The sequence below is a fragment of the Papaver somniferum genome, chromosome 2, assembly GCF_003573695.1.
Source record: "Papaver somniferum cultivar HN1 chromosome 2, ASM357369v1, whole genome shotgun sequence".
Lineage (NCBI taxonomy): Eukaryota > Viridiplantae > Streptophyta > Magnoliopsida > Ranunculales > Papaveraceae > Papaver > Papaver somniferum.
In genome coordinates this window covers 134234580-134256556 of record NC_039359.1, presented here as the reverse complement: position 1 = coordinate 134256556, position 21977 = coordinate 134234580, and the positions used below count along the sequence as shown (strand labels likewise).

At 37.6% G+C, this 21977-nt stretch overlaps 2 long non-coding RNA genes across 3 annotated transcripts; both read right to left on the bottom strand.

The window, feature by feature from the left end:
* Window positions 1-13560: 13560 nt before the first annotated feature.
* LOC113353978 lies at window positions 13561-15009 on the bottom strand. The gene is made up of 4 exons (XR_003361637.1): window positions 14903-15009; window positions 14200-14335; window positions 13932-14107; window positions 13561-13834 (listed from the first exon to the last, which is right to left on the bottom strand). It is a non-coding gene; the product is annotated as an uncharacterized LOC113353978 (long non-coding RNA).
* Window positions 15010-17623: 2614 nt separating this feature from the next.
* On the bottom strand, window positions 17624-21574 carry LOC113349181. 2 transcript variants are annotated; one of them, XR_003359985.1, is made up of 8 exons: window positions 21470-21574; window positions 21280-21368; window positions 20987-21051; window positions 20841-20896; window positions 20088-20157; window positions 19122-19991; window positions 18635-19033; window positions 17624-18413 (listed from the first exon to the last, which is right to left on the bottom strand). It is a non-coding gene; the product is annotated as an uncharacterized LOC113349181 (long non-coding RNA). The 2 variants fall into 2 exon arrangements; XR_003359986.1 differs by lacking the exon at window positions 20841-20896 and having other exon boundaries at window positions 18916-19033; window positions 19122-19999.
* Between the last annotated feature and the right edge of the window lie 403 nt (window positions 21575-21977).

Sequence of the window (21977 nt, the reverse complement as noted above, 5' to 3'; positions counted from 1 at the left end):
AACAAACAACAAGGGACTGAGAGGGTCACCCTGTTGTACTCCAAGGGAAAAAGACAAAATGTATTGATCATAATAAAGTTTAGCATGTCGAATATAACAAAATTCTACCCATAGAGAAATACCTGGACATTGGAGACGAACCTCCTTGATGATCTGAGATCTGCTCACCATGTTGAAAGCGTCAGAGAAGTCAATAAGCAGCATTGACATCTTGTCCGAGTGACCTTTCAACTCAAGGAGACCATTTACAGCATGTAAAATACTTTCCCCTCCAGCAGGAACACCAACCCCAAATTGATAGTTTCCTAGATAAGAGGACATATCCTTCGCAACAGAAAAGGAATCCACTTTGGAAACCAATCTACGCCAAACTGTGCCAACTGCAATAGGCCGAATAACCCCTCCAGGCTTAAGTAACGGAGTTAAGGGCGCACTGGCTATGAACTCTCCCAACTCCGCCGGGCATTTGCCATCCAACCAAAGATTGACAACTCCTGTAATCGAAGCGAGTAAAATATCTGCTACAGTAGCCGCTGTCCCACTCATCGCATCAACTAAATGTTATGCCCTCAAACCATCTCGACCGCATGATGTTCCTTTAGGAAAACTATTAATGGCTCCCAAACAGCACGACAATCCACTGTAATTGGGTCCGTGATAAAGTCATCACCAGAAACAACCGGAGGAGGCGCTGCAGGGTGTTTGTCTTGCAATTCCAAAAAAGTTTGTTCATTGCAAGGAGCCTTTACACTGGAAGAAAGCACTTTGATCGCAGCGCCAAAATGGCACAGCTTATTTTCCTACGGCAAGCTGTCAAGTTAGCCAAACCTTGCTTCTTCTCATCTGATTGACTAGGCCCATTACGAGGGAGCTGTAGCATTTTTTCCACCAAAGCCCAACAGCCATTGGGCTCCTTCAAAATTGATAAAGCCTGGTTCATAGTTGTTACCTGAAGCCGTTTCCGTTTCCCTGACTTTGCCTCGGCTGCACTTTTTGGCCTGTAGAGAGCTAAAGTACAAATGGGGAGAAGAATAAGCTGTATCCAAGACGTCATATTAGCTGGATTGGTGATGACTTTGTCGAGACAGGATTTCAGAGCTCTCGAAAAGGATAACCGGCACTGGTGAGGGATGCAAGTTACCGTCGCGAACTGTCGTTGGAGAACAGAATTGAGCAGCTCTGTGTAAGGCTCTGCTACAACGTCTCCAACATTTTCCGCTGAAGCAATATCAGCTGAAGAAACAGGGGGATGATGAGTCCTAAAAAGTGCATATTTCTATATATTTTTCTTGGCATTTAACTCATCTTTTGTGCATTAATTCTACATTTTATCCCATATTCTGTATTTTCATTGTTTTCAAGAATAAATATTTTTCTTACTTAATTTTGCATTTTTAGGTAATAAATAAAGTCTGGATAACTTGCGGAGCGGAAAAGAGCTGAAGAGTGGTGAAAAGCCGGGAGGAATTACACAAGGAAGCCGCGAAGAATGTTGTGCACAAGACCAAAAGGCTAGAAGTGGGCTTGAAGAGGAAGAAATTGTTCTTAAAGAAGAAATGGGCTCAGAATTATCCCAAGCCCAACTTATCTCCCAAACCAAAACCCAAATCCATAACCCACTTCTCATGTAGCCGTCAGATTGGATCCATATCATCATCCAACGGTCGCCTCCTCTTCGTGCATCAAAGTCTGAATTTCCTGACCAACACTACAACACCTAACTCCATCTCACGCCGTTAGTTTCGTTGTATCTCTTCATCCGACGGTCGCTGAAGGCTATGTTCCATCTTATCGTTGGATGCATTTCAGATGTATCGATCAAACGCCTATCACTCGCCTAACATCGAAATCTGATGAGCCCGCCTCACACCCGAGCAACCTAACCCTATACCCATCGCCAAACACTCCCCTCCTTCTTTCCATCGACTTCTTTCTCCCTCACCCTTTGCAACCACCATACTCTGCAACCACCATCACCACCACCTTCTCCCCTGTCATCTCCACCAAACGCCGCCAACAACTCTCTCCACCAAACCGTATCTACCCACATCACCCCCATACCCTACATACATCTCTAGCCACCTATTTTACCCATTTCCCCTCTAATTTTCCCCTGAAACCCTAGGTGGGAAATTAGTAAAATAGGTGAGGCTATAAGACTGAATTGGAGCAGGAGAAGGACTGAGAGAAGGCAAAGAAGGATGGGTCGACGTCAATTTGAAGATTAGGTGAGTTAATTTCACTGTTTGAATTTGGGTATTTTTCTATAAACCCTAATTGTATAATTTAGGGATTTGGGTATAAATAGACTGTGGTGTTGTTGTAAAAGTTATGCCTGGATTAGCCAGTGTGTCCAGAACCAAGTTCTGTTAATGATCATTTTTGTGTTGTTAATGTTGTGTTCATGTTTAGTGTAATATCCTGTTGTGTTCTGTGTGTGATGTTTGTTCCTGTGATGTTTTGTATCCATCTGTCATGTTATGTTTGTGTTAATTAGCATGTTTGTAATGTCTCTTCACATGATCATGTATTTTCCCTGTTTAAACCTCAGAGAAGACCTTTGAACCATGATGGTTAGCTATTAGGATGGTTTTTGTTGAACTCAAAATAGCTTAGGCTAGTTAGATTCCTAAAAGCCCAACTGATTTGTGATTAGTGGTGCTGTAAGAAGACCACTAATGCTAGGGGTCAGTGGTGGCTCTAAGGAGTTAATCAGCTACATTAGTTAGTAAGCCACTGCCTAGTTAGTCTGTGATTGGTTGTGCCTTAAACAGACAGCCAATACTAGGGGTTAGCTAAGGCTGTAAGGTTAGTTAACTAGACATATGACAAAAACTTAACCTAGATGAACTAGCTAGGTGAAGGGAATTCTCATCCATCTCCTTACACTTCCCATCCACAATTTCTTTTCCATGTTCTGTTTTGGTTAAGTTGTTCTTAGTTTCTTTCATTCTTTACTTCACTGCCTTTGGCTCATTGCCATTGTAACTGTCACTATCTCACTGCCACTTAGTTACTTGTTTAGATAACTTTAGTCTAGGAAACTTCAATACACCCCAAGTCTCTGTGGAATGATCCCTTGCTTACTTTCTATACTAAAACTTGGCCTTGTATACTTGCAAGAGTTTTTGTGTGTTTTCTAACCACACCAAGTTTTTGGCGCCGCTGCCGGGGACTTGGCTGCCGTGTTTTTGAAGTTTTTCTTGCTGTTCTTTGCATGCTCATACCTGCTGTGTAGTTCTGATAAGCATCTTAGTGTACTCATCTTGCATATTGCATCTGTAGCTGTAACTTAGTACCACCTCTAGTGCATCTGCATCATTTGCATAATCTCTTCTCCTTTGCTTCAACTGCATCATTCTGGGAACTGAACCTCTTCTCTGAGTTGCCAGGTGCTTGTGGTGCTGCTGTTGCAGCCTGTTGCTGCTGAATTGCTCCTGTTGCTGAAGCTGTTGCCCCTGCTGTTGTTGCTGTGACCTTGCTGTGAGGCTGAGAACAAACCTCTGGTGCTGATGTGCTGCTGTGAAGCCCAAATAGAGCTGAGCTGCTTCTCCTGCTGCTGCTCCTGATCCTGCTGCTGTGCCTCAGCTGTTGCTGCTGTGCAAAGGCAAGCTGCTGCTACCCCCTGCTGGTCCTGCTGTTGCTATGATCCAAAGCCCAACTGGGCTGATTCCAAGCAGCTGAAAAAGAACAAAGCCCAACTGGGCTTTGCAACTGAAATACCCAACTGGGCCTCAGAAAAGCCAAAGCTTAGGATGATCTAAAGCCCAACTGGGCTTTTGCAACCAAACTGAGCAGCTGGGCTGTGCTTCAAAGGTAAGCCTAAACCCATTAAGAGAACCCAACCTGTGGGCTTCCATTTTTAATTTGTGGGCTTGTAATAATTTTTTCCTTTTTTTGTTGGGCTTGTAATTTAAGTTAACTTTTGGGTTTGTATTTGAGCTTAACTGTGGGATTGTCCCTATCAAAATTTTGGGTTTCAAAAACCCAACAAACAACCTAAACAAGGTTAACTAAACCTACCAACTCAGCTGGGCTTCATTAGTTTCTGGGCTTACTAAAGTCGTTAGTGGGCCGTGTACCCAAACTCTAGGCCGAAAGTTGGGCTCTGTTCACAACAGTTCTCCAAACCCATTGCCTCACCAAAGCACAACCAAAACAGTGGGCTTATCCCCATAAAAACCAAATGTTTCCCATCAAAAACCAAATGTTTTTCATTCCCATAAAAACCAAATTTTTCCCAAAAATCCAAACCCATTAAAAACCAAATTTTGGGCTTTGTAATATAGTTACTTAGCTTTTGAGCCCAATCATGTCTAGATCTTGGTCTACAGTTGGGGAATACAACAAATCCCTTAGAGAACTTGCGTGTGGACATACTTCACGTTATGAACCTCCCATAGACCATGATGTCAATAGTCATAGGAATTATTATGGACATTTTCAAAGTCCCGAGCCTCAATACATGAACCCTAATGACTATTCACACATGCATCATTCGCCACAACGTGAAAATGAACATTTTGCTAGTGCCTCACCACACAATCATCTCTGTGGATCAATTAGAAGCTCGAATCGCAGCTTTAGAAATGCAATCACATGAGGAATCTGTCACATCTAATTTTCTTAGGCAACCTGAAATCTATGCATGTCCCGCATGTGGTAGTTTAGACCACCCTGTTGAGAATTGTCATATTTTGCATAATTTTAGGCAATCTAGAGAAAATCCAAGGTATGAAATGCCCATAAATTGTGAGAATGGTAGTCATTGGGACCATAATCAATCCTTTGAGGGTTGCGATCAATCTTTTATAAACCCTAATGACCATGCACACATGTACCAATCACCACAATTTGAACATGAAGAATTTTGTACTCCCATGAATTTAGACTCCACCACAGAAGCTTTCAGACTCAGTGAGCAAAACTTCGATAGATCTACATCACGAATTCAGGCATATTTAGATCAGATTTTGCTTCACCTACAAAAGGAGGAAATTCATGAGGAAATGTATGTTGTCCCTAATGAAGTGTCTAGTCCCATTCATGTAAATGATGTTGAATATGAACCTAATTTAGAGGAACATGAATCGACTAACGACACCACCACTTTTAATGAGGACCAATATGCATGCTACCATGATGATGATTATGATGATTATGATGATGTTAGAAGAACATGAAAATATTGTGGAACCTGTTGGTTCAATAACATATGGCTTCTCGCCCTCGACCTTCATGAATGTTGTTTTTTCTAATACTCATTGTAATTCATATGATTTTGATATTGACATGGGATTCGTACAATTATTCTGTGAAGATGAGCATGACATAGGAATAGTTGAATCTTCTGTAGACACTATATGCATGAAAATATATTTGATGTGTCTGATTCTCTACCTAGGTCACATTGTGATATTTCTCCTGATTGCCGATGCATGAGAATAAATTTGATGTTGATGATTCTGAGTGTGAACTTGCTAATTTGATTGATGATTGTGAGCATGATGTGACATGTGTAGATGATTTAGGAGATTTTGATTTGATTGATAATGACGTACCTATTCTCCTACATGAGTCACAATCTGATGGCCTTCCACCCAACCTAGATTTGGTTTGTACCAATATTGTAAAACCAATTTTTCTGAGAATGCCTAATCTAGGTTTGGAACTGTGTGCTTCCCAAGTCCTCTTGGACCATTTTGCTTTAATATAATATCTTTGAGGAACCACAGTTGGAAATTGCATGTTTGCCCGTCCTAGCAAAGTTCATTTCGAGTTAGACCTTGCATGATGAACCCCCAAAACTGCGAGATTTTGTTTCCAAAATTTATCTTTGTAAAAATCCAGGTTTGGGGGTAGCTCATTTTGTTTCACATTCACTTGCTTCTTCATATTATATTGTGTGAAGCTGTTGAAACCTCTACACTTTGTCTTTTGGGTTGATCCTCAACTCTTTAGATTGTTAGTGTATGGTGAATTTTTGTATATAATCCAGTAGATAAAATTTCTTAAAACCCTTTTTGTTCCTTTTGTATATATTTTGCTAATCCAATATGATCTCGGCTGAAATATGTTGGATTTTTTTCCTTGAATAACGGAGTTTAATTTGCTTTCGCCGAAATCGGGTATTCTCTTCCTTTTCTCTACTCAACATGATCCTTTCATATGTTGTTTTAATTCTTTCCATATTTTGAAACATTGAGGACAATGTTTAGTTTAGGTTTGGGGGTAAAGTAGATACTTGATAATTGCCATAATTGAAAACAAAACTCCTTCTTCTTTTTGAAAAAATTGAAAAATTCCAAAAAAATTGACAAATCAAAATTCAAAAAAATTAAAAAATTGAAAAAAAAAATCATAAAAAATGGAGCTCATTTACCTTGAAATGTTGACTCTTGTGCAAAAATGTATTTTTATTAGGAGTCTTAGTCTAGATATTTAGGCACCCTGATTCTAGCACAATTCACATAGTGATAAGAAATTTGCACGCGCACGATCTACCAATACATGTATGGCCTCGATCTTCAAGGTGTTGGATAGGAAGTTACGATTGCCAATCACTTTAGAATACTGAACGAAACTTGACTAGCTTGTTCTTTGGTTGGTTGGGATAGAAGGTGGAGGTTACATTAAGAAAGACAACCATCGAATTTAACTGGGTGCATCAAAAAGGGCTACCTCTTGCAAAGTGTCATGTAATTTTTGTTTCCTTTTGTATATGTATCAAAAGTGTTTCCTTGTTTAAAAAAAAAAAAAAAAAAAAAAAAAAAAAAAAAAAAAAAAAAACGATGATATTCAGAAAAAAAAAAAAAAAAAAAAAAAAAAATCAAGTATTTATCAATTCCATCATCTCTTGTTCCAAAAATAAAAAGAGAATAGTCAATGTAAATAAGAGTCATGTAAATAGTCATTTTGTTGTTTCATTGTAATAAGCAAGGAGGGTGTATGCCATTGATGTACAACGCGAGTAATTGTGAAATACCTCCAACTCATTCACAATTCTCGTAAAGTCCGGACAGCTAGCTAGATTTCGACCTGGTTCTTAGCCTGAGAAACTATCTCTTGGTGATTAGTAGTCATAACTTCAGATCTTTCTTTACACATGTGTAGATACACTTTACACTCTTATCACATGTCTTTTTTTTGTTATCAGTGCTAGGATTGTGCCTTCGATAGCTAGATTGACATCTCCATTTTGCTGTGAGCTTAAACTGTTTTGCACATGTCACATTTGATGGAATCTGAGCTTATATTTTGACCTAGAACTTTGTAGGTACGTTCTAAGCAAACCTTCACGAGACTTCAACTCGTCCACTAGGGACACTTAGTGGTTTAAAAGGCTTAGTGCATATGCTAAATGCATTCGAGAGACCAGCGACAGTGGTATAGGTAGGATTTCCTTAGTTTTGTTTTACTTGAGGACAAGTAAAATTCAGGTTTGGGGGTATTTGATGAGTCCTAAAAAGTGCATATTTCTATATTTTTCTTGGCATTTAACTCATCTTTTGTGCATTAATTCTACATTTTATCCCATATTCTGTATTTTCATTGTTTTCAAGAATAAATATTTTTCTTACTTAATTTTGCATTTTTAGGTAATAAATAAAGTCTGGATAACTTGCGGAGCGGAAAAGAGCTGAAGAGTGGTGAAAAGCCGGGAGGAATTACACAAGGAAGCCGCGAAGAATGTTGTGCACAAGACCAAAAGGCTAGAAGTGGGCTTGAAGAGGAAGAAATTGTTCTTAAAGAAGAAATGGGCTCAGAATTATCCCAAGCCCAACTTATCTCCCAAACCAAAACCCAAATCCATAACCCACTTCTCATGTAGCCGTCAGATTGGATCCATATCATCATCCAACGGTCGCCTCCTCTTCGTGCATCAAAGTCTGAATTTCCTGACCAACACTACAACACCTAACTCCATCTCACGCCGTTAGTTTCGTTGTATCTCTTCATCCGACGGTCGCTGAAGGCTATGTTCCATCTTATCGTTGGATGCATTTCAGATGTATCGATCAAACGCCTATCACTCGCCTAACATCGAAATCTGATGAGCCCGCCTCACACCCGAGCAACCTAACCCTATACCCATCGCCAAACACTCCCCTCCTTCTTTCCATCGACTTCTTTCTCCCTCACCCTCTGCAACCACCATACTCTGCAACCACCATCACCACCACCTTCTCCCCTGTCATCTCCACCAAACGCCGCCAACAACTCTCTCCACCAAACCGTATCTACCCACATCACCCCCATACCCTACATACATCTCTAGCCACCTATTTTACCCATTTCCCCTCTAATTTTCCCCTGAAACCCTAGGTGGGAAATTAGTAAAATAGGTGAGGCTATAAGACTGAATTGGAGCAGGAGAAGGACTGAGAGAAGGCAAAGAAGGATGGGTCGACGTCAATTTGAAGATTAGGTGAGTTAATTTCACTGTTTGAATTTGGGTATTTTTCTATAAACCCTAATTGTATAATTTAGGGATTTGGGTATAAATAGACTGTGGTGTTGTTGTAAAAGTTATGCCTGGATTAGCCAGTGTGTCCAGAACCAAGTTCTGTTAATGATCATTTTTGTGCTGTTAATGTTGTGTTCATGTTTAGTGTAATATCCTGTTGTGTTCTGTGTGTGATGTTTGTTCCTGTGATGTTTTGTATCCATCTGTCATGTTATGTTTGTGTTAATTAGCATGTTTGTAATGTCTCTTCACATGATCATGTATTTTCCCTGTTTAAACCTCAGAGAAGACCTTTGAACCATGATGGTTAGCTATTAGGATGGTTTTTGTTGAACTCAAAATAGCTTAGGCTAGTTAGATTCCTAAAAGCCCAACTGATTTGTGATTAGTGGTGCTGTAAGAAGACCACTAATGCTAGGGGTCAGTGGTGGCTCTAAGGAGTTAATCAGCTACATTAGTTAGTAAGCCACTGCCTAGTTAGTCTGTGATTGGTTGTGCCTTAAACAGACAGCCAATACTAGGGGTTAGCTAAGGCTGTAAGGTTAGTTAACTAGACATATGACAAAAACTTAACCTAGATGAACTAGCTAGGTGAAGGGAATTCTCATCCATCTCCTTATACTTCCCATCCACAATTTCTTTTCCATGTTCTGTTTTGGTTAAGTTGTTCTTAGTTTCTTTCATTCTTTACTTCACTGCCTTTGGCTCATTGCCATTGTAACTGTCACTATCTCACTGCCACTTAGTTACTTGTTTAGATAACTTTAGTCTAGGAAACTTCAATACACCCCAAGTCTCTGTGGAATGATCCCTTGCTTACTTTCTATACTAAAACTTGGCCTTGTATACTTGCAAGAGTTTTTGTGTGTTTTCTAACCACATCAGGGGACCAAGACAAACAACACTCGTCTCGGCAGAAAAAACAATACCGTGAAAAAGAAAAGAAGCACCATCTCCATCCTAGGGTCCTTCAACAACATCTCCATGAATTCTCCCTTCCTTACCTTTGCAAGGCATCGACCAGGCGTGTAGATGCATGCATCTACAGTACAACCACATCCGTAAGCAGATGAGGATCTTCTCCCACGCGTGACGTATGAGTTGATTGTTGGCCATTGAATCTCTGCAAAACTCCTTACTAGCATCAGAAGAGAAATGCCTATCATGAAGATGCCGAATGATAGACCCTTTGGCATCAGAAGAAAAGAAGCACCATCTCCATCCCAGGGTCCTGCAACAACATCTCCATGAATTCTCCCTTCCTTACCTTTGCAAGGCATCGGCCAGGCATGTAGATGCATGCATCTACAGCACAACCACATCCGTAAGCAGATGAGGATCTTCTCCCACGCGTGACGTATGAGTTGATTGTTGGCCATTGAATCTCTGCAAAACTCCTTACTAGCATCAGAAGAGAAATGCCTATCATGAAGATGCCGAATGATAGACCCTTTGGCATATCCCCTACCTTTTACACCGTCCGGACATCCATGGAAACCCTTGAAAGGGCAATGGCAAAAGCTACCAGTTGCGTCTTCAGTGGGAGGTGAAGGAGTGACGCTCAAAGAAAGCAGGGGAGGTGTAGGTTGCAAAAGGCTACGGGAAGACCTAGATGATCTAGCCATGGAAGTTGCGGAAGAACCCTAAAAGTGAAATAAGGGAAGCAAAACCCTAAGAGTAAAAGAAAAGCGGCAGAGAAAACCTTGAAAACTAGAAAAACAAATGGAAAAAAGTTCAGGCGTGGAAAAGAAAGCGAACAGATTACAAAAGAAAAACCAAAACGCGAAAAAACCATATTGAATCCGTAGAACAAATCTGGCTTGAAGATGCCAGAGAAATCGCCAGAGAGAGAAACATGCCGAAAATAATATTTATCGATTGTATAATATCCTAATTATTAACATTTTAGGTGAAAGGTTATTTTTGTAAAGAAATTTTGAAATACTTAATAATCCTGGCTTGATTGCGGTATACTCAAATTAATTGGGGTATACCAAATGAGTCAAAATAAGGTCATTTTGAAGTAAAACACAAAGCCCCTATCCACATATTTACAAAAATGGCTAATCTACCCTTGATTAATTAGCACTAATAAATGTGATTAGGATAATTAATTTAATTAGTTAATTAGTTGATTAAAATTTTGAAATTAGGTTTTATTTTAGATTGAACTCATGGATGTGGGTAGACTTTTGAGATTTTTGAGATTTTTTTTTTTTTTAAGAATTCTACTTGTAACGGAAATGGCTAATCGTACTACCCAAACATTTATAAATATGGGATTGTAGAACTGCTGGGCGATTTTATACTCAAAATTACAGAAGGAATCAACATTTTCAGTTCTGAAAATATGAAAAGTCGGCAAGGTCTACGGATGAAGAACATGCCGACTATATCTGGTCGGCAAGGTCTGCGGATGAAGAACATGCCGACAACTTATGGCCGGCAAGGCCGATAAAAAAATGCCTTGCCGACTATAGGATTTTTGACATACGGAGGAGGTGTTACAAATGCATGATTAGTCGGCAAGGTATTGATTTCATAACCTGCCGACTAAAATATAGTCGGCAAGGTATAGACATGGATATCTTACCGACCATGTAACTGCTAATTTCAGAGATGAAAAGTCGGCATGGTATTCAACCTTATACCCTGCCGACTATATTTTAGTCGGCAAGGTCGACAAAAAATACCCTGCCGATTTTTGGTTCGTTTTGATTTTTTCGTTTTTTTTTTTTTTTTTTTGATTTCACATGTATAGTTAGAGTGTAAAAGAAAATTTTTGATTTTTTTTTTGTAATATGTTTTGGTCGGCATGGTTTTTTAGTATGGATAATATGGTCTTTTAATACCTTTTAGACACCCCCTTAGCACACTAGTTTGGATAGGAATAAAATGAATATACCCCAATTAATCTGGGTATACCCCAATCTCGCAGGTTAATAATGGATTACTCATATATAGAATTTTATTGGCGGATTCTTTATATAAAAAATTTAAAAAACGGGATAGAAAAAAACTTCCTCTATATATATATACTAGCATATGACCCGTGCCGTAACGGCCCGGGGTTCGAGTTGATATTGTTGCATCCCAATACAACTTTATTATTAGCTCATTCAATGTTTGTTCCTATAATTATTCTTGACTTTATTATTGTTTCTAGTGACGGGTTCTAAATATTTTCACAGCCTATGGTAGTTCAAACACATTTCTCGTAGATTTTACTGTTAATTAAATGCGGTATCAGTGTACATTAGCTAATAATAAAGTTACATTAGGATGTCATTTTGGTACATTATTCATCTCTACTCTATTCTTGATGCAGTATCGGTGGCTTCCAAAAGTGCAGACAGAAGCTTCGTTGTTTGAGTATTTGCCATTAAATTAATCTAAGAGATGTAAATTCTAATCGGTTCAAATACAAAGGCTTTACCAGACATTGAGTAGATTTAGAGTTTCAAAAATTCAAGAGTCTATCTGAAGAAAAATTATGAAAGACGGACTAAAAATGTAAGTTACTAAATTTGTGAAGCGAAGCGCCAGAGTAGATGACTTTCTTCTCAAAATGATGGTATCCAGATCCTTGCATTAAACTATTGGACGTCCATTAATTTCTAAAATCTATAACGATGATGAATCGTGTTACAACGTTGGTACTGTCTGTGAGATCTAATAAATAAAAATGCCAACGGTATCCCAAATAATAATAATGAAAGATGATATCCCCTCCATCAGCTTAGAACATAAATAGAAACCATTCCTCTTCTCAGCTTACGTTATATATAGCTCATTCTTGCTTTCCTGCCAATAACGTAAGTTAGTATTCCATGGGTCCAATAACCTTTCAACAGCAGTCTAAGTTTTAGCACAGCAAACAATCTCATGTAAAAATACGCAGCTTAACAGTTAAGGTTTTCTGCAGTTTCTTTTTATAATTGGGTATGATTGCAATAAAACCAACTTTATAACATTGAACCAAATTCTGCATATGATTGCTGAAAATAGATTCCACGTACCCATAAAACATGATTAACCAAATATCAACATCTCTACTGCCATGTCAAAACAAAAAAGAAAAACATCTCTACTGCGGTTATCTCCAAATGTCCTTCAAGATGTGCATTAGTTTAATTGCTCACCAATTTTTAGCAGAGTTACCAAAGCAGAGTGCTTCTGCTATGCGTAGGAAAAATCGAGGCTTCTATCTCCTTCAAAAAAAGGAATTACATATATCACGCTCTCTTGAGTTTAAAATGATTATGCAAAAATGTTCGGTTACCAATGCCGGTAAGGAAGTAACATTGGTTCATCCCAAATTTATACTACTACTTACCAATCTTTACCACTTCCATTCTTATTAGTTTACCTTAAAAAAAATTCTGTCATTGGCTTCCAGATATGGCGCCAAAGTGACTCGCACTATGGAACTACCATCAATACAGATATTTTTGAACTTTTCTTTTCTCATATCGCATGGCATTAACAATAATTTTGAAAATGGACGAATCAATAGGCAAATGTTCGTATCATGTCAAATCTCCCACTAAGTAAAGTTCCCAAGAGTTCGTCACATGGGGCCATGAAGGCTGGAAAATAAGCCAGAATAACAGGGCATCGTGTAATGTAAAGTGATGTGTATCTGAAACAACCAAGGTTAACCATTATAAAGAAGGGTTTGTAACCAACATTCAACCCAAAAAAAAAAAAAAAAAATGACAATAGTCCCTATTATTAGAATTGCCTTCTAGTTGATAGGGAGGTAACAAAAAAAAGTAAACATAAAGTAACTGTCATAAGTAAATGCTCAGAATGTCCTATTCATTCTAATTATAAGGTGGTAAGCCAGTGCTCATGTTCGACTGGACTCTCATCCAGTTGACATATTTTATTATGGTAAGGCTTCTTAGTCACATGATGTTCATCAGTGTCCGAGCTTCCTTCAACTTTTACATGGCTAAAAAGACCTTGATTCAAAACTGGAGGTATATGAAGAACATAATCATTAAAATCGAGTGACATCATAGCTGGTTGGAACTTTCTTTTTCATGTGGAATAAATTGACAGTAATTTGAAAATCCAAAGCAAGATGGTGATGCAGCATATGCGATTATCCATACAGCACGACATTTTTGCAGTATCCTTAGAAAGAGTGGAGTGTGCAAAAAAAGTTTTTTTTACTATAAACCGGTTGAAAAGAACCTAATGTTCAAGTATAACCGAAGAATATCCAAAAACCTAGCTTATCTCTTTCCTTCTATGAGCTCATATGAGGTGTACCATGCCAATTTCTTGACCTTGGTATCCAGGGATTCAATTGGTGCTGGTGGAGCAGGGTTCTATTCAACTTCAAAGCAGAGCAGGAGTCTGCAGTCCAAAAAGGATCGTATGGTCGGTCAATTAAAAAATTGATGGACGGATTTCTACAAAGTCTAATATCAAAATATATACTGCGGGTGTTTACCTTCCGATGGACATATCAACTTTGGTTTCGCAGTTACCCAACCAAAGGTCACCACCGTCACTAAGAAATTTCTTGTTATATACCAAGGGCAGGCAAGCTAGTACCAAGTGCCAACCATTCTAAATGAGTCTCTCAGTGGGGGCGGTGTTGGCATTACAAATGATCACATTAGGTGCCTGCATTTACGGGGTTCAAAAGGAAATCTGGAAAAGAATATGTTTCCCGCGAAAAAATGAGTAATCAAAATGAAAAATGTTGTAAAACTAACCTGGTCCGCTGGATCCCGTATGGTGGAGAGAAGTTGGAAGATAGTTTTTAGATTATCCGCATCCAAAATCTATATAGGCGTTTTGGCTTTCTTAATAGGTACAGTAATATGTAGAGGTGGTCTTGCATTCTGGTACCTGCAAACATTATAAAGATCAGTGTGTTAAAATCAAGGGTATATATAGGACTGATGTACTAATGTCGAAATGGAATTCACCCATAAAATTATTTATTAATATCTACATGTTCAGAGTTATGACATAGTTATGTGCAAGCTTACACACTAAAATCTGTGTGTATCGGCGCTTGCAGTATAAGATGTATGTATGGATTCAATATCTAAATAGTGGTGAACCTCATTTAACATTTCACTTTTGCAATGAAGTGGATTGACAAAAACAAGAGTACAAATTTTGTTTTTTGATTTTCTCTAAATATTCTTTTCGTTGTGCAAAACAAAATTCCAAAGCAATGATATGCGGAAAATTTATTCACAGAGGATCAATCAAGCATCCATAATCCAACTCGTAAGTGTCGACAAATTTGAATCTTGATAAACTTACTGCAATGGATAGATCAACACTAATTCAGAATAATTAATATAAAAAACTATGATAAATTAAAATTTTTACACAAAGATTGTTAAAAATCGAAACCCTATGATTAACCAAAGAAAAATCAAATTAAAAAGGATAATCACTTACAAACTCAAAGTTTCTGCACTTTCTACATGAATCAACCAAAAACGGATCGAAAAATACATTCTATATTTCGATTCATAGATGAGTTTAAATATTAAAACTGATCATCCATAACGCCTCTCTATTGATGTGAAGGAAAATTAAAATAAATATGAAAAGTAATGGGACGAGACTATGAGTAACCGAAATAGCAAGAGGTTAGGGCGAGGGGTAATGCTATCCCACAATGTCGTGCGGGAATGGTTTATAAGCTAGCGGTTTGAAAACCGTTGGATGATAATGTGTTTGTAATTATAGCCATTGATGATGAATGCATAACTGTCAGATGTTATAATTGCAAAAAAGCCCTGTAATTTAACTTGATAAAATAAAAACAGCCTTATAGAATTTTAGGTTTTGTTCATAAAGACATATTTCTCTTCCTCTTTAATGAATGTAGCTGTGTGAGATAAACTCATTCCCAAATTAATGGATATCAGCCGGGAGATGTGAAATACCAAAGTGTATGTGAAGATGAACATCCAAACTCGTGCACGCTTTTGTACAAATGATCAACATTGATGTTACATATATGACCACTTCAAATCATCTTCAGTAATTTCAATTTTGAACTCATTGTTTGGTTTGATTTGCCGTTGATTGTGAGTCGGTTTTAACTCATTGTTTGGGTTGATTTGCCAGTGATTGTGATTGGGTTTTAATAATGTTATGATAATAAGATTAAGATTATATTAAGATCATAAGATTCATAACTGAATCAAGATTTTTAGTGTTTTTCATAAAACCCACATTAGGGTTTTGTGATGATAGTGCAGGGGGCGGTGCTGGCGTTGTCGGTGGAGGTACTGATGAAAATGGAGGATCTTAAGAGATATTTAGGGTTTAAGTAATTCCTAGCCTCACAACAAAATCCAGTTTTACAGATTCCCTTCCTTCATCTTCTTCTGGTGGTTTTTGGGGTGCAATATTCCTATCGTAGTATAAATATGGAGTAACTCTGAAAGGACAACGATCATCAATGGAGAGTCTTCTTCTTCTTCAAAATTAGTAGTACCAACAACTAAGTATTTTCCAGAGTACAAAATTAAAATTATAGGGTTGCTCCGAAAATGATCAACCTTACTTAAACACGATCTTGATTTTGTGGGACTGCAAAATTCGTGTAGTGAAGATGAAGGATTTAGGTAAGGTGAGTTAATAATAATAGTTTAAGCTGGAGGACCTTTTAGAAATATTTCCTCTTTAATAACTAGCACTTATTGTTGCCAAGGAAAACTAAAAATATCATGTACGTCCATTTTCCATCCAACGACTCACTACCTGCTAGCTTATAAATCAATCTCGCACTGTCGTGCGGGATAGCACGATCCTAGGGAGAGTATGGGATTAGCGCACATTATGGATATAACGGTGATATAAATACGATTGAATGGGGAAATTTAGGATCGTTGTACGAGATCTTAAAACGGGGGTGCAGTTTCGGCCAAGATTTATGTTTTGCATTTTTTAGGCACCCTAAGAAAAATAAAAACCGTCGATCTCGTTATAAAAGACTCATACAGAGCCGTCAGATTTTGAAAAACACATTTGTAAGAATGACTAGTATATGACCCGTGCCATAACTGCCCGGGCTTTGGATTGTTACCGCAAATTGTGGCGACTATTCAAAGTTTTGTTTGGTTGGTAAGAATGATTCAAGATATTTAACTTATTTTCAGTTGATTTGACTCTGGCTACAATTGGATCATACTTATACTCATACGAACACCTAAATTACAAAATTTACACACTCAAATTTATGCATTGATAACAAAATTACATTTAAGAATACACGTTCCCTATAATGGGACAGATAATGCAGTTATCGACAATGTGAAAGTGTTCTAGTTAAATCCGGCAACTTTTCGTCAATTACCGTTTAAACTTTGGGACACATAAGTCTAAAATCTTCAATTTTTTAAGACCAACTACAATCACTTTGCCCCAAAACCAACCATCCAAAGAAAATAACTACTACTCAAGTCACTTGTGTTAGAGGGGAAATGTTACGACAGCATTGCAGGTTTTCCGTAAACTTCCGAAGTGTCTCCTGTACATGTCTTATTATCTCAAGAACGAAATGTTGGCAATCTTGGTTTGGTGGAAACATGTCTGATTTAATCACCATGTGGATGGACGGTGATTTGATATGACGGTTTGAACAAAACAGCACTCTTCCATCTGAAAGTTTACCTTCTCCCTGAAAATTATAGACTGTAATAGCATAACCGAGGAGCCAAAATATACTTCCAATTTGTAATGCCAAGGAAATCATCAAAGCCAAAAAAAGCGCACACAACCTCAGTACTAAATAGGAGTACTGAGCCACTCATAACTGTCGAGGTCTCTTGGACTCTTGGTAACATGATGGAAAATGCAGTTGTACTTCATGCCTTCATGATAAGAAGACTGCGTAGCCCATCTATTTATAAAGGTGATAGTCCAGGGTATCATACTGCGCAAACCAAATAGAGTAGTCACCAAATCCTCAAACTTGGACTCTGACCAACCTGGATTTCGTCTGCTTCACATGAAATTATAGACTGTACTAGCATATATGAAGACTGCAAGCTGCTTCACGGTTGAATTTTCACGCCAAAAATGAAACAAAAACTCCTGATGCAATCATGATTTAAAGTGGAAAGCAAGTCGACTTACACAAAAAATATGCAAATATAAACCAAGTAATCATAAAGACTTGTTGGTTCAACACCACTGTGTACAGTCATTTGGAGTATTTAAAACTGGAAGATGATTTAAATGGTTGTTAATTGCTACTGCTAAAACATTCTTAAATCTTACTGCATCATGAAGAGATCACATATCATAATCATAGAGTAGAACGTTAAACAACCTTGGCCTGTTCATAAGATTTTGTTTCCTTGAGGATGAATAGTTTCCGACATTCAGGGCGTAGACCAAGTCCCTGCCAATGTTGATATGTACCTTCACCGGATCACTTCCTATTTTAAAGACCAAAAGAAAAACGAAGGGAACAACAGACTCATAGGCAGCCACCAATAATGGGTCAAAACTTTAACAAACCTTGATGGTTCTGACAGATCTGGCAAGAAAGAGTTTAGGATGACAGAAAGGAGTTCATCCACTTGTTAGTAAACTGAAACAACGGGAGTCCTTGCTGTGGTACTTTATAACTGGAAACCAAGGTAAGTAAATGCATAAGAGACAAACAAAAAGACAAATTTAACATCAGAACTAAAACAAATGGAATGACCCATTTCTGAAATATCACCGCACATAGATTTCAAAACTTCAATGGGACGATACTTGTGTGTGTGCGTCTGGTTACACTATAACTGGACACCAAAGTAAGTAAATTGCAGAAAAGGAAAAATATCTAGCCAAATGAAACATCAGATTATTTCATATGGCTTACAACGACACCACAGCTAGTATCATACCGTTCTTCATTCTTCATCCACGGAACCACAAAGGGGTTCACCTCCTTTTCATCCTACAAATTTGGAAGATCATTCATTAAAAAATCATTCATTAATTAAGAAAAAAATCGTTAATTAAAATTAAGAAATTACTTCTTTGGGTCAAAGGAAAAAAAATGACTCTAGCAAGGAATCTATCTTTGATAAAATCATTCTTAATGTCAACAAATACATGACACCAAATGGTGTAAACACTTGCCCGGAAGATGCAAACAAAACATATCAATAACATTACCTATAGGCCAATTACAAATTTTAATTCGCATAGATGAGCAGATAACCATTCAGGATTCTTGAATTGCTTCCTCGATAATCCTTGACGGTGCTTTTAAAGCAAATGAAATTCTAGGAGATACTTTATATACAATAAATATTCGGTTAGTATACATGCATGCAAGCTCAATATTTTTGGTCACCTTAATTGGGGTACCTTCTTTGGCATTGGGAGGTTAGCAATCATCATGAGTTATTTCAACTCACATAGTTTTAGACATACGTCTGATAATCGGAGTTTACCTCAATCAGATGCCTGTATACTAAAGGTTAATTTGCAATTTGCATGATATGGCAGCAGCTAAAGTATGGCCGTATATCATTCAATTATCATCAAAGTCCGCCTTGTATCCGTTTCACACTGCATTTCACATTGGCAAATTCTGTAAATAGTGTGGGAGGCAAAATTTCAGTTCTTTCATCACCATTTTTTTTAAGTGATAACATACCTGTTTTCTCCCGCTGAATTCTCTGGCATCTGATAGAGAGTTTATTTTCTCCAGCTCATAACCATTTCAGGCATGACGAACGGATTCCTGATCTTAAATCTATTCTATTTTATATCCACATGACACATTCTTTTAATTAATGTCGAGTAAACAACTTATTCCAGTATTCCACAATAATCGGGAGGATTCTCCCACATCGTTTTACCAGCTAATGCAACTAAATTAACGATTTATGTTACGGGTAACCTTGCAAGACAGGTATATAAGTAATAATCATAAAAATATACAAAACACATCAAAGTTAAGTTTTTAAATTTGACGACCAAATTTTACACATGTACCTCCGTTCAGATAATACCCTGATCATTGATGATAACACCATAGAAGACCTTTACCTATTCAGCTCATAACCAAGATTCTTCTTTACCTCTATTTCATGGACAAATGCCCTGCAGCACACGACAAAGACAAATGCTAAAGCTCAGTTAGACGGAAAAAAAACAAAAGGGAACTGGTGGAATTTTAAAAGAACCCACAACTCATTCTTTCGGTGCAGCACCAAATTCATTGCCTCCTTGTGAAGCGACAGATATCTATAACAAATTATATGGCTTAATTTCTTTCTTTTTTTCCCAACTCAAACAGACCTGTGTATTCCCACCCTTTTTCCCATCTGAGTCGAGGTAGTGTATTAAGTGCAGCTTCCAATAATGAATTCGTCTGAACAGGAATGGGGAAGAGTTGTACTTCCTGGTTAGGATCATAGTGCTCGCCAAAAGAAGGACTTCCAAGCTACCTTTGATGCCCAAGACTTCCACCAGTAGTCGAGATGTATTAGCACCATAACTCCCTTTATATATTCTGAAAACTCTGTACCTCTTTTAAGGTCGATATCTCAGTAATCAATAAATAATAACAATGACTTCTAAATACAAAAGAAATGAACAATCAAACTCGTAGGCTTACCTCTCTCAATTTGTTTATACGATGTAGCAGTGTAGCCTTCTACACCACGAACAATATCCGTTTGAAAGTGCTGAACAAAAGAAAATAAGAGATCTCTAAATAAAATGCGCAAGAAAATTGTGCAAAATTATAAATAGTAATATGAAGACTATCCTAAAATCAGAAATATAAAATATAACAAGTGGGTTGATTTCCAGTTGAAATATCTAGGCAAAATATTGCTAGCAGTTTACACCATTATGGATTTTAGGATCATACTGGACCTAATTCTACAGCCATAAGACTTGAATCCGGCCCGATTTCAAGTTCACTAAACTCAACAGCTCCTACATGCATGTGCTCGTCTCCAACAGCTTTGGCCACAAAATCAATAGATGCAGTTCTCTTATGGTAACTCTGAGAACATATTTTTTGTTTATTAGTTGGTATCTCAGGTGTTGGCACATCAAAACCCATCTAACGTGCAATAACACTCGTTCAACATCATTTAGAATCCATAATGATCGTTAACTTTTCTTTTTTGCTAGCAGTTTCTTTATCCATGTTCCACGGATTTTCTAAGTAGAACCTTGCTGCCAACTCAAACCCAAACTACAACATCAAAATATAGTCCAATCAAACACAATAATTCACTTTCTACAAAAGCTCATATTGTATAATTAATCAAAGTAATGAATGATTTAACTATGGTGAACTCCAACACACATAGCAAGTCTATAATTTTTGTTAAACCTATGAGATATTAGCAATCACCTGAAGGTGAGTCAGTGCATTGCAAACGTGGTGGAATAACATCTGATTCACGAAATCTAAAAGATAGGAATAGTTAAATTCCAGTAATATACAAAACCCAAAAATCCAAGATTATGATAATGGAAATGTGGAAATAGAAAGCTTACATCAACTGTCCATGTATCGAAAGTGAGTTTCTCTAACTTGATACTGAAGGGTTGATATCCATCTCCTGCGTATATTCACGAAATTAATTCGTTACAGAACATCCCAAACCCCACAAACAGGGAAAAAAGTGAGAATTTTTCTGAAATTATTAAGACGTACTGGATAACGAAAAATAAGAGATTGAGAGTAAAAAAAAAACAATGAACAGGCAAAAATGCAAGACAACATGAAAGAATCAGTAGAACGACAACAACCAATATCTCTTTTCATGGGAGTGGGAAATGGAGATAACCTTGGGGATTGATTGTTAATACCATTGAATGGATCGAGAGGACACCGATACATATGGATGATGTAGTTACGCCATTAGCCATTCAATAGCTAATTGGGGAAAAAAATGAAAAATTGTGAATTAGAAATCTATGGTTTACATTTTGATTGCGGAAAATAAAAACCCAACATTGGAAGAGAGAAATAAGAACCTAATTTGAAATTCCTCAAATGAGTCGTACTTGTTCTTCTTCGACCTACTGGACACTGCATGTGGACAGATTTCTAGATGCGTGTGAGTTTTGAGCTTGTGAAAAGAAACGTCTGTGTGTGAGTTATTAGCTTTAAACTCCATTGATAATATTTGACATAAATCTCATTGATTGCCAAGAATTTGAAACGGCCAAGACTTTTTACGTAAGATACGCTCAGCTGTTGGATGAGGGCATGGGAAAGGGGCGCATTTTGAGGCACGATTTATCTCCTCCTCTATTCAACATTTTCAAACCAAAAGGAGTCGTGGATTATTTAAAAAGACCCATTCAAAACCGTCAAATGGAGCAAAATACATTTATTTTTGTAAGATGGATATGATTTTACAACGTTGGTCAAAAAGACTGGGAAGACAATGGTGCAGAAAATATCATAAAGGCTGCATGGAGTGTCGAAGTCAAACCACAGAATAGTTATGACTATGAGCTGCCTGTGTACTATTAATCT